This window comes from Puntigrus tetrazona, chromosome 3 (assembly GCF_018831695.1).
Source record: "Puntigrus tetrazona isolate hp1 chromosome 3, ASM1883169v1, whole genome shotgun sequence".
NCBI classification, from domain to species: Eukaryota; Metazoa; Chordata; class Actinopteri; order Cypriniformes; family Cyprinidae; genus Puntigrus; species Puntigrus tetrazona.
The window spans coordinates 8,758,054-8,770,553 of record NC_056701.1 but is presented as its reverse complement, the minus strand read 5'-3'; the positions used below and the strand labels follow the sequence as shown (position 1 = coordinate 8,770,553).

The following is a 12,500-nucleotide window of genomic DNA, read 5'->3' as shown; positions in this document are numbered from 1 at the left end:
TGTGTGTGTGTGTGTGTGTGTGTGTGTGTGTGTGTGTGTGTGTGTGTGTGTGTGTGTGAGTGTGTGTGTGTGTGTGTGAGTGTGTGTGTGTGTGTGTGTGTGTGTGTGTGCGTGTGTGTGTGTGTGTGTGTGTGTGTGAGAGTGTGTGTGTGTGTGCGTGTGTGTGTGTGTGTGTGTGTGTGTGTGTGTGTGTGCGTGTGTGAGTGTGTGTGTGTGTGTCTGTGTGTGTGTGTGTGTGTGTGTGTGAGTGTGTGTGTGTGTGAGTGCGTGTGTGTGCGTGTGTGCCAGCGTGAGTGTGTGTGCGTGTGTGTGTGTGTGTGTGCGTGTGTGTGTGCGCGTGTGTGAGTGTGTGTGTGTGTGTCTGTGTGTGTGTGTGTGTGTGTGTGAGTGTGTGTGTGTGTGAGTGTGTGTGCGCGTGTGTGTGCGTGTGCGTGTTTGTGTGTGTGCGTGTGTGTGTGTGAGTGTGTTGTTTATGCTGACAGTAAAACCTGGAATTTTCAGCATTGTGGAGAGCAGACTGCAGTCCTAATAAGGGTGTAAGAATACACAAAGGTTTTCTGTAAGGGGTAGGTTTAGAGGATAGTTTGTTTGGTCAGTATAAAACTGATAGAAGTCCCCATAATTCACAGAAACAAACGTTTGTGTGTGTGTCAGTGGTTTTGTTAAGATGATAAATATGGACTCCTGCAGAAATGTTCAGTAGATGTTTGCAGCAGTGCGTTCTTCTCCAGAGATTCATGTTTCTCATGAATACTTTAAAATCTTGCCATCATTTAGTCTTCAGACTCGTGCGTCTGAAGGACGTGTTCAGGACGATGATAGCGTCTCACAGGTGCTCTGTAAGGCTCTGCTGTGATCCGTGGCCGAGGCGAGGATGTTCTGTGGAGTAGATGTTCAGGTGTTGAAGACTGTGATGGTCTCAGAGGTTCAGATGGAGGTCAGCAGCCTGTTCTGGAAAGAGCAACAGAGAATGAGCTTCTTCACCTCGTCGTGATACTAGATTTTCTGACCTGAGTTTACGGGAGAAAGCGTAGACTGCTAGTAATGACACAGTTTCTTTTCCATCGCCCATATGTACCTTTTAAATATATGATTCACTTTTTCATCTGAAATAAGGTGAGACTTACAGTCCAAAGCCACTTATATGATGCGGTTAATGTCAAGAGCACAAAACATTTCTCCTTGTGTTAAATAAGAGAGCTACAGGTGTACTTCCAGCTCTGGATCTCGCCGATCCTCTCGAGACGTTCAGCTCCGCTGCTTCACTCCTATTGGCTGTTGTTCCTGAGAGTCACTCTTCATTTGCATAAAGTGAAAGTTTTTCGACGAGGTTATCATCTCTGTATATTTACATGAGCCTGAGTTCAGTTTCAGCATACAGTCAGACGTGATGCTGTTTATGAATATTCCTCATATTATTATTATTTTGGCCAAATCTGTAGAGCAGGTTTTATTCTCATTGGAACTTCGGTTTAACTTACAAATGACTTAAGATGTGTGTTAACGGCTGAAGATCTGTGTTCAACCTGAGATCACAGCACCGAGAATTGATCAGGGCTCCCTCAAACACACACACACACACACACACACAGTCCTCATCCATGTAATGTGCTCCTGAAATAGCCAAGTGAGCTGAAGCTGTAATCTGTGAAAAGCATCAATCAATCTCATTTCACTGATTACAGTGCGGTGTGTGTGTGTGTGTGTGTGTGTGTGTGTTTCATCTCATAAACAGGACTCTCTTATGCTAATTACAGTGACGTGAGCGGCTTCTGCAGAGGGGCGGAGCCTGAGTGTGTGTGTGTGTGTGTGTGTGTGTGTGTGTGTGTGTGTGTGAAGCCATCAACTGTATCGAGAGGTCTATTTTAATGGTTGCTATGGAAACTGAGTGGCCAAGAGAAGTGCAGACTCAGATCTCTGAACTGTGTGTCAGTCTCTGCATCACAAGCTCTTTCTTCTCCTTCGTCACGTCCAGTACAAAACGCCACAAATCATTCTAAGAGTAATCATTTACTGTCCCTAATGTCCATCCACCCCTGTATGATTGTGTCCTTCAAAACCCAAAAGAAGGCTCAGTGAAGAACATTTGGGTTCCCATTGACTTCCATTGACTGAGACACTGAGACACAGTCTGTGTTAGTCCTGATGTCAGCTGTCCTCGCTCAGCTCTCAGTAATCACAGGCTGTCCATCAGCGGAGATCATCGCAGCGCTTGTGTAACGGTGTGTAGGCGCGGGTCGCTCTCTGCTCGTCAGGGGAGAGTTTATCTCATCCATAATAAACAGGCTGAAGACGCAACGCCCCATCAAATATTGATCTGCTGAGCGTCTGCTGCTGCACTATTCATGTGTGTCACAGACACCGGCCTCTCGCTCTCTGAAACACACCTCAGGGCTCCGGGGCCAGGCCAGGTCTAGTTCATCTGTTACTGTCCTTCGGTCTCTGCTGTTGTAATTGTTCCATTTTTTCAGTATACGTATATATATATATATATACACACACAAACACACACGCACATTATATGTAACTAGTCATCTGTATAACTTGGATGACGGCCATATTTAACATAGGGATGTTGAATTGGTTTTTAATCAATTATTGAATTTATTGAATATTGGTTTGTTCGATCGCTCTAAATCTTGCAGCAGTTTTTTTCCAGTTATGTGTGATTTTTAACTTTGGGATAATACTGTTTTCTGACAGTGGTTTTAGTCTTTCCATCTCTCTTCTTCTCCCACGTGACGCTCAGTGTGAGTTTTTGTTCTCTGATGTTCAGTTTTGACAGGAACAGGCTCTTTGCTCCAAATGCACTCCGATTTCCAACATCTTTTGAAGTGGATGATATTAATATCTACACAAGTTGTTTCTCCTCTGAAACCATGTATCTTCTGATTGTTAGCACATGCTGTGAAATTCAGAATTCCAGGTGCTGCGTTTACTAATTTCCTTTCTCCTCACTGATTAACTCCTGCCCTCTTCAGGAACAATAAAAGAGGTCATCTTTGCACAGATCAGAATCTGCATTTAGGACAGTTGCTGAGCTGTAACTCTGTCTGTCTGTTTTCTCTCACAGGTTTTTCGCTCCTCCATCATGTCCGCTCTGCATTTACCGTGGCTTGGCTCCACCTCTCTCAGGAAAGGCGGGTGTGGCTTCATGTGCTGGCTCCGCCTCGCGTCACTGGCCCTGCCCGTCGCCGCAGCAGCTGCTGGCCGTGTGTCTGCTTCTTCTCCTGCCGCTGGTCGGCCCAACGCGCGCGCGAGCGGGCGGAGGGGCGTGGCCCACTACATCCCATCATCGGTGGCGACATCCACCCGTCTCCAAGCTGCTGCAGGGCCTGAGCATCGCGGTGGTGCTGGTGGGAAACTCCAGTGAGGTGGCACTCGCCGGCACGCGTGACAAGGACGACTTCGGCCACATGCCGTTGGCGCCCAATGTGGAGATGCTCACCATGAACGAGACGGACCCCAAGAGCATCATCAAAAGCATCTGCGACCTGATGACGGAGCACTGGCTGCAGGGCGTGGTGTTCGGAGATGACACCGACCAGGAGGCCATCGCACAGATCCTGGACTTCATCTCCCAAGAGACGCACATCCCTATCCTGGGCGTGAAGGGAGGCTCCTCCATGATCATGGCCGCTAAGGTACCTGCGCTAATGGTGCTACCAAAATGATGTCTGTTATAGTTTTCGGAAGTGGGAGAGCTAGGTTTTGTGTACATGTACAAAAATTGGTAGACACATGTAACACACAATACCCACAAAATGTCTCTTTGGAGCAAAAATCCAAAACCCAATTGGAAATCCTTTTTCTTTGCAAATTTTGGGGCCATTTTTAGATGTAGTTTTTTAACAAACTCCAAATCAACACCATAATTTCTCAGTTAATCGAAAACCCTTTGTGATGTTAATTTTTGAAGATCTTGAGTTTTCATTGAAGGGCATGTCTGTGGCAGCCACGAAACAGGAATTTGTTATAACTCAGGCATACATTATCCGATCTTCCCCAAAGTTCAGCACTAATGTACAGTAATTCTGAAGAGATGCATGATGGGAGACAGTGTGTGTGTGTGTGAGGATGATGATTAGCAGCTGGAAGCATCAGACACTGAGAGAAAATGATCCGTCGCCGTCGGATGGCAGTGAGTCAGAGCTGCGCCCACACACACAAGGCCATGAGCTCTAAACGCTGTGGAATCACACCGCGCTCGTCTCTCTCTCTCTGCTAAACACGCAGATGAAGATGAAGATGAAGAACCGCTGCTCAGCCCACGCATCCTGTCCAGCGCTAACCGCCAACAACCTTCACAATGTCAAACCACCAGCTTCACAAAGGGTATTATTCAGAAAAATACTAAGAAAAACAAACATGCAGGCAGCTAAACGGATTTTGCTTTAATGAAAATTAATGAAAAGAAGAAAAAGAAAACATTTCAGAGTCATAAAAACAAGACTTGAGAGGGTTGATCGGCTCTAGTCAAAAACCTTTAAATACAAAGCCTGGCCCAGTATGTTCATTTCTCTAGGCAAACAGATGGTTATGTGCAAATATTAGTAGTAATGTTGCAAAATTCATCAATTATTAAACAACTTCCAGCTCAGCTGTAAAGCAGCTCAACAGAAGAGTAGTTCTCTCAAAATTTACTCCTCCAAACCTGTATGATTTACAGTCTTCGGTGGAACAATGACAGATCATGTGTAATAGAAGTCAATGGGCTCCACTGATGTTTAAGCCCCATATTATGTTCTTCATAATATCTTCATATTTGGAATGACATGAGGAATAATCAATTTTTCTGTCACTGCTAGAATGATTCTTTGTACTTAGAGATCCAGGCTGGTTTTTGATTGCTTGTGCTGGTTCATACTGATTTTGTAGGTTTATGCTCGTTGTGTTGCTTTACTTTGGTCTGTACAGGTTTATGCTGGCATGACAGAACAGAACCAGTCAGGCTGAATGTGAAGGGAACCTTAGGAAGAGAATTATGATTGGTGTCATGATCCTATAGGTAGACATGTGTCAGCTGATGCAAGCTTGAATAAGGTGTCCTGCAATAACTATGACTAATGGTAATAGTCAGAACATTACCACAATATAACTTACTTAATAGCATACATTTTAGATTGGGGAAATGGTTCTGTTCTGAGCAAACACTCCCTGGCCGTCCATGCAGGCTAGCATGAGAGCAGAGAGCGCAGAATACGACTCAATCACTTTAATTTAACCAACGCTTTTAACAGTACAGATTGCATCAAAGCACAGGAGAAAAGTGATAGCGAAGTATAATGACAAGTCTAAACACTTAATTTTTATTAAATGCAGAGATTGTCTCTGTAAACAAATTGCAGATAATCGCTAGAAGTTATGGGCCCAACTAAGCAAGTCAGATTTTTAAAAAACGGCTATGACAGATTGTGTAAAGGACTTGTGTGTGTGTGTGAGTGAGAGAGAGAGAGAGAGTGTGTGTGTGTGTGTGTGTGTGTGTGTGTGTGTCTGGTGATCTGTTCACGAGGTTCATCTAGGTGTTCTGGTCTCTGATGAAGGTCATCTCTGGGTGCTGGTCCAGCATCTGATCAGGATATGAACTGAGAAACAGAATAAGAAAGAAAGAAATATTAGCGTAGATGCTATTCGTGTTATCATCGTGTGTTATGGGGAGTGTTCCCAGTTTAGGCTGATCTACTTACCGCTAAAAAATGAAAATGCTACAGTTAAAACCTTTAAATCGTTAACTTTAAATTCCTGTAAAATTTACAGGAAAAAACGTAAAAATTATGTTCATTGCATTTCAAATTTAGTTTCAGTTTTATGGGTTTTTTTTAAATCACTATTTTCATTTTTAGTTTTCTTTTATTATTTATGTTTGTTAGGGTTGAAAGCTTCATCTAATGTTGTTAAATTGATGTTTTTTGCACATTTTGGTTTAATGAATCTCACCACGATGATGTCTAGTGTTGGTGTGAATGGCACCGTGCACCTCACACATATGTTACCATTTAAAAGGTGCTTGTGATGGGCTTTGGTTCATCATGTGACTTTCTCATCACCACCTTTTGCTTTTGGTGCTTACTAGTGTATTACAAAGGTACTGAAACAGATTTCAGTACTTTAGTAGGTTAGTATATTAACTTTATATCAGTCAAAGTTAAACATTGTTACCATGTTTTTTACGGTAGAATTTTCAACAACAGGAAATTTCACGGCAACTTTTTTTTTTACAGCGTAGGTATCATCAAACAGCCAAAGTTTTGAGAACGCAGTGGACATGGAAGACTATAATGTGATAAGAGCTCAACTGAAGTTTTAAACCATTCAGGGCTTTTATAGGTAATTAATAAGATTTTAAAATCTATTCAAGGTTTGATAGGGAGCCAGTGCAGTGTTGACAGAACCGGCTAATATGATCATACTTCCTAGTTCTAGTAAGGACTCTGGCTGCTGGGTTTGGACTAGCTGAAGTTTGTTTATTAAGCGTGCAGAACAACCACCCATTAAAGCATTACAGTAATTTAGAGCATAGTTCACAATTTGGATATATTTTTAAGATGGAAAAACACAGTTTTACAGAAACATGATTTTCGAAGGAAAGATTATGGTCAAACAGCACACCTAGGTTCCTAACTGATGATGAAGAATTAACAGAGCAGCCATCAAGTGATAGGCTGTGTTCTAGATTATTATATGTGGGGTTTTTAGGTCCAATTATTAGCACCTCTGTTTTTTCAGAATTTAACATTAAGAAGTTACTCATCATCCAGCTTTTTATATCGACTATGCATTCTGTTAGATTCTCAGTTTGGTGTGTATCACCAGGCTGCGCTGAAATATAGAGCTGAGTATCATCAGCATAGCAGTGAAAGCTAACACCATGACTCCTGATAATATCTCCCAGAGGTAACATGTAAAGGTTGAAAAGTAACGGTCCTAGCACTGAGCCTTGAGGAACTCCATATTTCACTTGTTAACTATACAGAGTGTATATATGATACCTCCTCATTTAATGCTACAAACTGATAGCGGTCAGATAGATATGATGTAAACCATGCTAAGCGCTGTCCTCTAATGCCAACATAGTTTTCTAGTCTATCCAAGAGAATGTTGTGATCGATAGTATCGAATGCTGCGCTAAGATCTAATAGCACTAATAATGAGATAAAACCACGATCAGATGATAGAAGCAGGTCATTAGTAACTCTAATGAGAGCAGTCTCAGTACTATGGTACGGTCTAAAACCTGATTGGAAATCCTTGCAGATACCATTTTTCTCTAAAAATGAATATAGTTGTGAGGATACTACCTTTTTCTTGTATCTTTGACAGCTAATTATAGACCAATATCAAATCTCAATATCGAAGTCTTTGTGGTCAAGATGTGTGGGGTTTTTTTTTATGAAAGGCTTAACAATAGCCAATTTTAAGGTTTTGGGGGCATATCCTAATGAATAAATTAATAATAGTCAAAATAGGATCTATGACTTCTGGAAGCAGCTCTTGTGTGAGCTTTTAATAGTTTAAATGAAATAGGGTCTAATATACATGTTGCTGGTTTTAGAAGCAATCTTAGAAGTAAAGTGGTTTATAAAGTTACTGCTGTGATATTAGGGAATGTCAGCACCTGTTAATGGTTTATTTTTCAATAATTTAGTCACTATATTCAATAAATACTGGGATTTTGTTTGTGTTCTTCTAAATGAGTCTAAAATAATCACATCTAGCAGTTTTTTTTCATTTCTGTATGACACGATACTCTCCCGCCAGGCTATACGAAATACCTAGTCTTGTTTTTTCTCCACCTGCGCTCCATTTTCCGGGCTGCTCTCTTTAGGGTGCGTGTGTTGTCATTATACCATGGAGTCAGATAGTTTTTTTCATCTTTCTTAAGTGTAAAGGAGCAACTGTATCTAAAGTGCTAGAAAAAAAGAGTGCACAGTTTCTGTTACATCAAGTTGCTTTATTGGATGTGCTAAGGGATTGAGATCAGGAAGATTAATCACAAACCAGTCTTTTGTGGTGGAAGTGATGCTTCTACCATACTATAGAATTACAGTTTTAGCTATATGGTGTTTACACAGGACTAGATAGTGATCTGAAATATCATCACCTTGCTGCAGAATTTAAACACCATTAATATCAATTCCATTTGAAAGTATTAAATCAAGAGTATGATTTCGACAGTGAGTAGGTCCTGACAGATGTTCTCTAACCCCAACAGAGTTCAGAATGTCTAAGAATGCTTATTGTAATGCATCTTTTCATTGTCAACATGGATATTAAAATCTAAAATAATTAAGACTTTATCTGCAGCCAGTAGTAACTCAGTTAGAAAATCTGCTTCCTGACCTGGGCACTAGTTGGTCATGTTGGAGCTATAAGACTATATGCCATATTTCTAGATAGAAGAGCGGCACCACCCCAGGAGGGATGAAGACCATCTCTTTCAACAGGTCAGGTCTGCCCCAGAAACTCATCCAATTGTCTATGAAACCTGTTATTCTGTAATGTCTAAATTAGTAACACAATTGGATCCTCAAACAGTCAGTGAAACTTCAGTGATGCAGTGTTTAATTATTGTTTTTTCTCCCTGTATTAATATGATGAAATTTATTTATTTATTTTACTTTGAGGGATTCTCCACACTGAAATGCAGGCCCCTTTAAACAGTACTAGATTTGGTCAATACTTAGATTTAGGAAACAGCATTTACCCTTTTCCAAATAGTGTTTAACATGCCTAGCAAACATAACTGAACTAACCTGAAACAATGAGCAATATCTGAAACATGTTTGACATCACAGCATTAAGCAATAAATGAAAGAAACTTTGCTTAGCTTAATGAAAACATTCAGAGATGCATAATGGATGAAACGGCTAGTTGTTACGTGGAGGCCTTAACCCTTTTGAACATCTTTCGTCTTCCAGGAAGGAAGCAGATCTTCTGTAAAGTTGTTGGTGCAGTCGTATTAGCACAACTTCAACAATAAATTGTGGACAAAGAGTCTGTTAATTGTGAGGAGCTGTGCTCGCTTAGATCACTTTCAGTCTATCACAACTTAAATTTTTGTCTTCTTTGCTGACCTATGACTCGACGTTTGGCATAAAGACGTTGAGTCAGAAATCAGCCAAGAAACCGGAACTCATTTTTCGGTGAACTATTACTTTAAAAGCAGCCCATATAAAACAATGCAGATTCAGCTACATAAGAAGCTTAAAATATAATCTTGTTGCAATGTTGGGTGCCAGAATCAACATAATACAGCATCAAATTAGAAATATGATTGCCAGACAAAAAACTGCTGTGCGTTAAAACGAGAGGACTGAACAGATACGACTGTCAAAAATACTTGAGTTTGCTCACTTCTTATCAGAAAAGGTTCAATAAAGTATTGTCTTTTGTTGTTATCATGAACATCAATATAATGTTGATAATATTTATCAAACAACAAGAGAAAAATTTTAAATCTGTAACCTCTGCAGCTTTAATATGTATTTGTGTATTTCCTTCACACAGTTTAACAGGCATACTTGAGTAAGTTATGTTTCTCTAAGGCTCAGCCCCCTGAAGTTCTACAACCGCTCGCTGTCTAGAGATATGGACTGCGTCTAGATTAAACCGATGGTGAAGCTAGTGAAGCTGAGTCTCTATGTATTCTTCAGGTTTAAACAGATCATAGTTGATCTGTAAGCTGCTCGGACCAGGCCCCACGGTTCTTGGATTAACAGTAAAGTTTAACTCCCATACAGTGATGCCTTGCCGTTGTAGACATGTAAGTGACTTTAAACCATTCAAGCTCAAGAAAAAGTCAAAGAGTCAAATTTATTCGATACTTACACACTATTTTCACACTGAAAACATTCTAAAGTTATTCTATTGCATTTATCTGTGCATGTAATTAGTTTATTTTTTTCTTATTTTATTGCTGAGAGTCCAATTGCTTTTAATAATGTTTACATTTTATTAGTTTTGCAATGGAACTGAAAAAATTTTTTTTTTTTTTTTTTGAAAACACATTTTCTACCCTCACCCTTCAATTTTTTTACTGATCTGAAATATAATTGATCTGAGACTCAAAGGCGTGAGATAAGTGACCGGTTGAAGCTGTCCTTGTGATGAAGACGTGCTGCTGTGATGATAGACAGGAGTCTGAGGGTCAGAGGTCAGACTGAATGACCTGCGGTGTCTGACCTTCAGCAAAGAGAGAGAAAGTCTCACTTGTTTCTCCATCTCTCTCTCTCTCTCTCTCTCTCTCTCTCTCTCTCTCTCTCTCTCTCTCTCTCTCTGCCCTGGTTTATATAGTGACTGTATCATGTGTGCTCCCCTTTAAAGAGCACAGAACTAGGACACATATTTAGGGCTTCTCCTGACACCCCTCTCTCTCTCTCTCTCTCTCTCTCTCTCTCTCTCTCTCTCTCTCTCTCTCTCTCTCTCTCTCTCTCTCTCTCTCTCTCTCTCTCTCTCTCTCTCTCTCTCTCTCTCTCTGTCTCTCTCTGTCTCTCTCTCTCTCTCTCTCTCTCTCTCTCTCTCTCTCTCTCTCTCTCTCTCTCTCTCTCTGTCCTCTCTCTCTCTCTCTCTCTCTGTCTCTCTCTCTCTCTCTCTCTCTCTCTCTCTCTCTCTCTCTCTCTCTCTCTCTCTCTCTCTCTGTCTCTCTCTCTCACTCTCTCTCTCTCTCTCTCTCTGTTCTTCTCGTATCAGACGACATTCTCTCCCTCTCTCGCTCTCCTTCTGTTCGTCCTTCCTCTGTCCTGCTGTCTGCTGATCATCACAGAGAGAAGGAGAGAGAGACGGCTGAATGAGAGTATGAGTTGTGCTCAGTCAATTACACAGAGCTCTGTGCCAAAGATGCCTGCTGTCAGGATACCACAATCTGTTACACACTCACTACACACACACACACACACACACACACACACACACACACACACACACACACACACACACACACACACACACACACACACACACACTGTTGCTGCGTGAACTTTACTAAACATTATTTTAGTGAGGACCTCTTTTAAAGATAATACATTTATTGGAAATTCTTGAATTTGGGCAAAGCTCAGGTTTAAGAGTTCAGCGGCCGAAAAATTGGTTGTTGTTGTTGATCACAAAATTGATCACGAATCATGGAATACATCTATAGGTCTTTCAACTGCAGAATTACATCAGCTTAAAAAAACATTTATTGAACAGAAACTAAAGTGTGTTAATGTTTTTAGATCTGAGAAATGCTGGTTATTTTGTGAAAACACAAAGAAGAACTGCAATTATATGACATCAAATTTAATGTATTCACATTTTACATCAGGAGAAATAATGTGACGTTTTCATCTGAGAATGAATATTACACAACTACAGGAATATTTTTAAAATCTAATATAAATTTAAAAAATCTGTCATAATTCAGGAGCTTATCAGAATGTGACTGAAATGAGTGTGTGTGTGTGTGTGTGTGTTGATGTGTGTGTGTGTGTGTGTGTGTGTGTGTGTTGATGTGTGTGTGTGTGTGTGTGTGTGTGTGTTGATGTGTGTGTGTTGATGTCAGTGAGAGAAGCACAGCTGCCAAAGCAGTGTGTAGCCACAGTGTGACAGCGGAAGAACTGCTCTTGTGTGTGTGTGTGTGTGTGTGTGTGTGTGTGTGTGAGAGAGGCTGTTATACACCTCAGACCATCGCTCTCTATCTGGAATCACATTATCTATTCTGTATTTGAACATTTCATATATTATTTCATCATGTTAGTAACTGTAATGCTAATATTGTTTAATAGATAACATTTAATGAAATGAAATTAAACACCTTTAAGACAAAAGTCGAAATCCATCATCAAGATGTTTTTACCTAAAACACTTCCATCTGACTCCTTCTACAGTGAAAAGTGTTCTGATCTGAATCAGGAGAGAAATCTGTGTTGATCAGAGTTTACAAAACAGCTCTAAACTAATATTTTTATGAGAGGACAGGAGGACTTTGTCACTGGAGCAAGCATTATTATGGATTATGGATTGTATTATCATTTATTTTAGCGTGACAGTGTTCTCCGCTCGTGTCTCATGTAGTTTCTCTGTGTTGGTCTGGTTAAGGCGCTAATAGCGTCTCTAATGGTCTCGTTAAAAGGAGCCAACTATTTAATTAAAAATGAGCGTTAGAATGAGGTCAGAGCTAATTAAGCTGTAAGGACTAATTACATGTGCAAGAGTTTAATTAGAGAACACACAATATGTGTGACATAAGGCACAAACACAGGTGAGTGACAGGAGCCCTAAACGGTGTGTGTGTGTGTGTGTGTGTGTGTGTGTGTGTGTGTGTGTGTGTGTGTGTGTGTGTGTGTGTGTGTGTGTGTGTGTGAGTGAGAGAGAATGTCTGGTCATGTGATCTTGCAGGTCATGTGATCACCACCTGCTCTAGCACTTCTCACATAAAGCAGCTCTGCAGTCAGTCATGATGTTAATGTTAATGTAATGTACAGTGGAGTTAATCAGTGTGTCTTTGTGTGTGTGTGTGTGT

The 12,500-nt window shown here is 40.7% G+C and overlaps 1 long non-coding RNA gene and 1 pseudogene across 1 annotated transcript in view; both read left to right on the top strand.

The window, feature by feature from the left end:
* Positions 1-3,099, top strand: part of LOC122341612 — a 5,951-nt gene extending 2,852 nt beyond the window's left edge. The window contains exon 3 of the long non-coding RNA XR_006250476.1: positions 3,074-3,099. This is a non-coding gene — a long non-coding RNA (uncharacterized LOC122341612). The remainder of the gene's footprint in view (positions 1-3,073) is intronic.
* A 213-nt stretch (positions 3,100-3,312) lies between these two features.
* LOC122341611 overlaps positions 3,313-12,500 on the top strand; it is a 21,175-nt pseudogene continuing 11,987 nt past the window's right edge.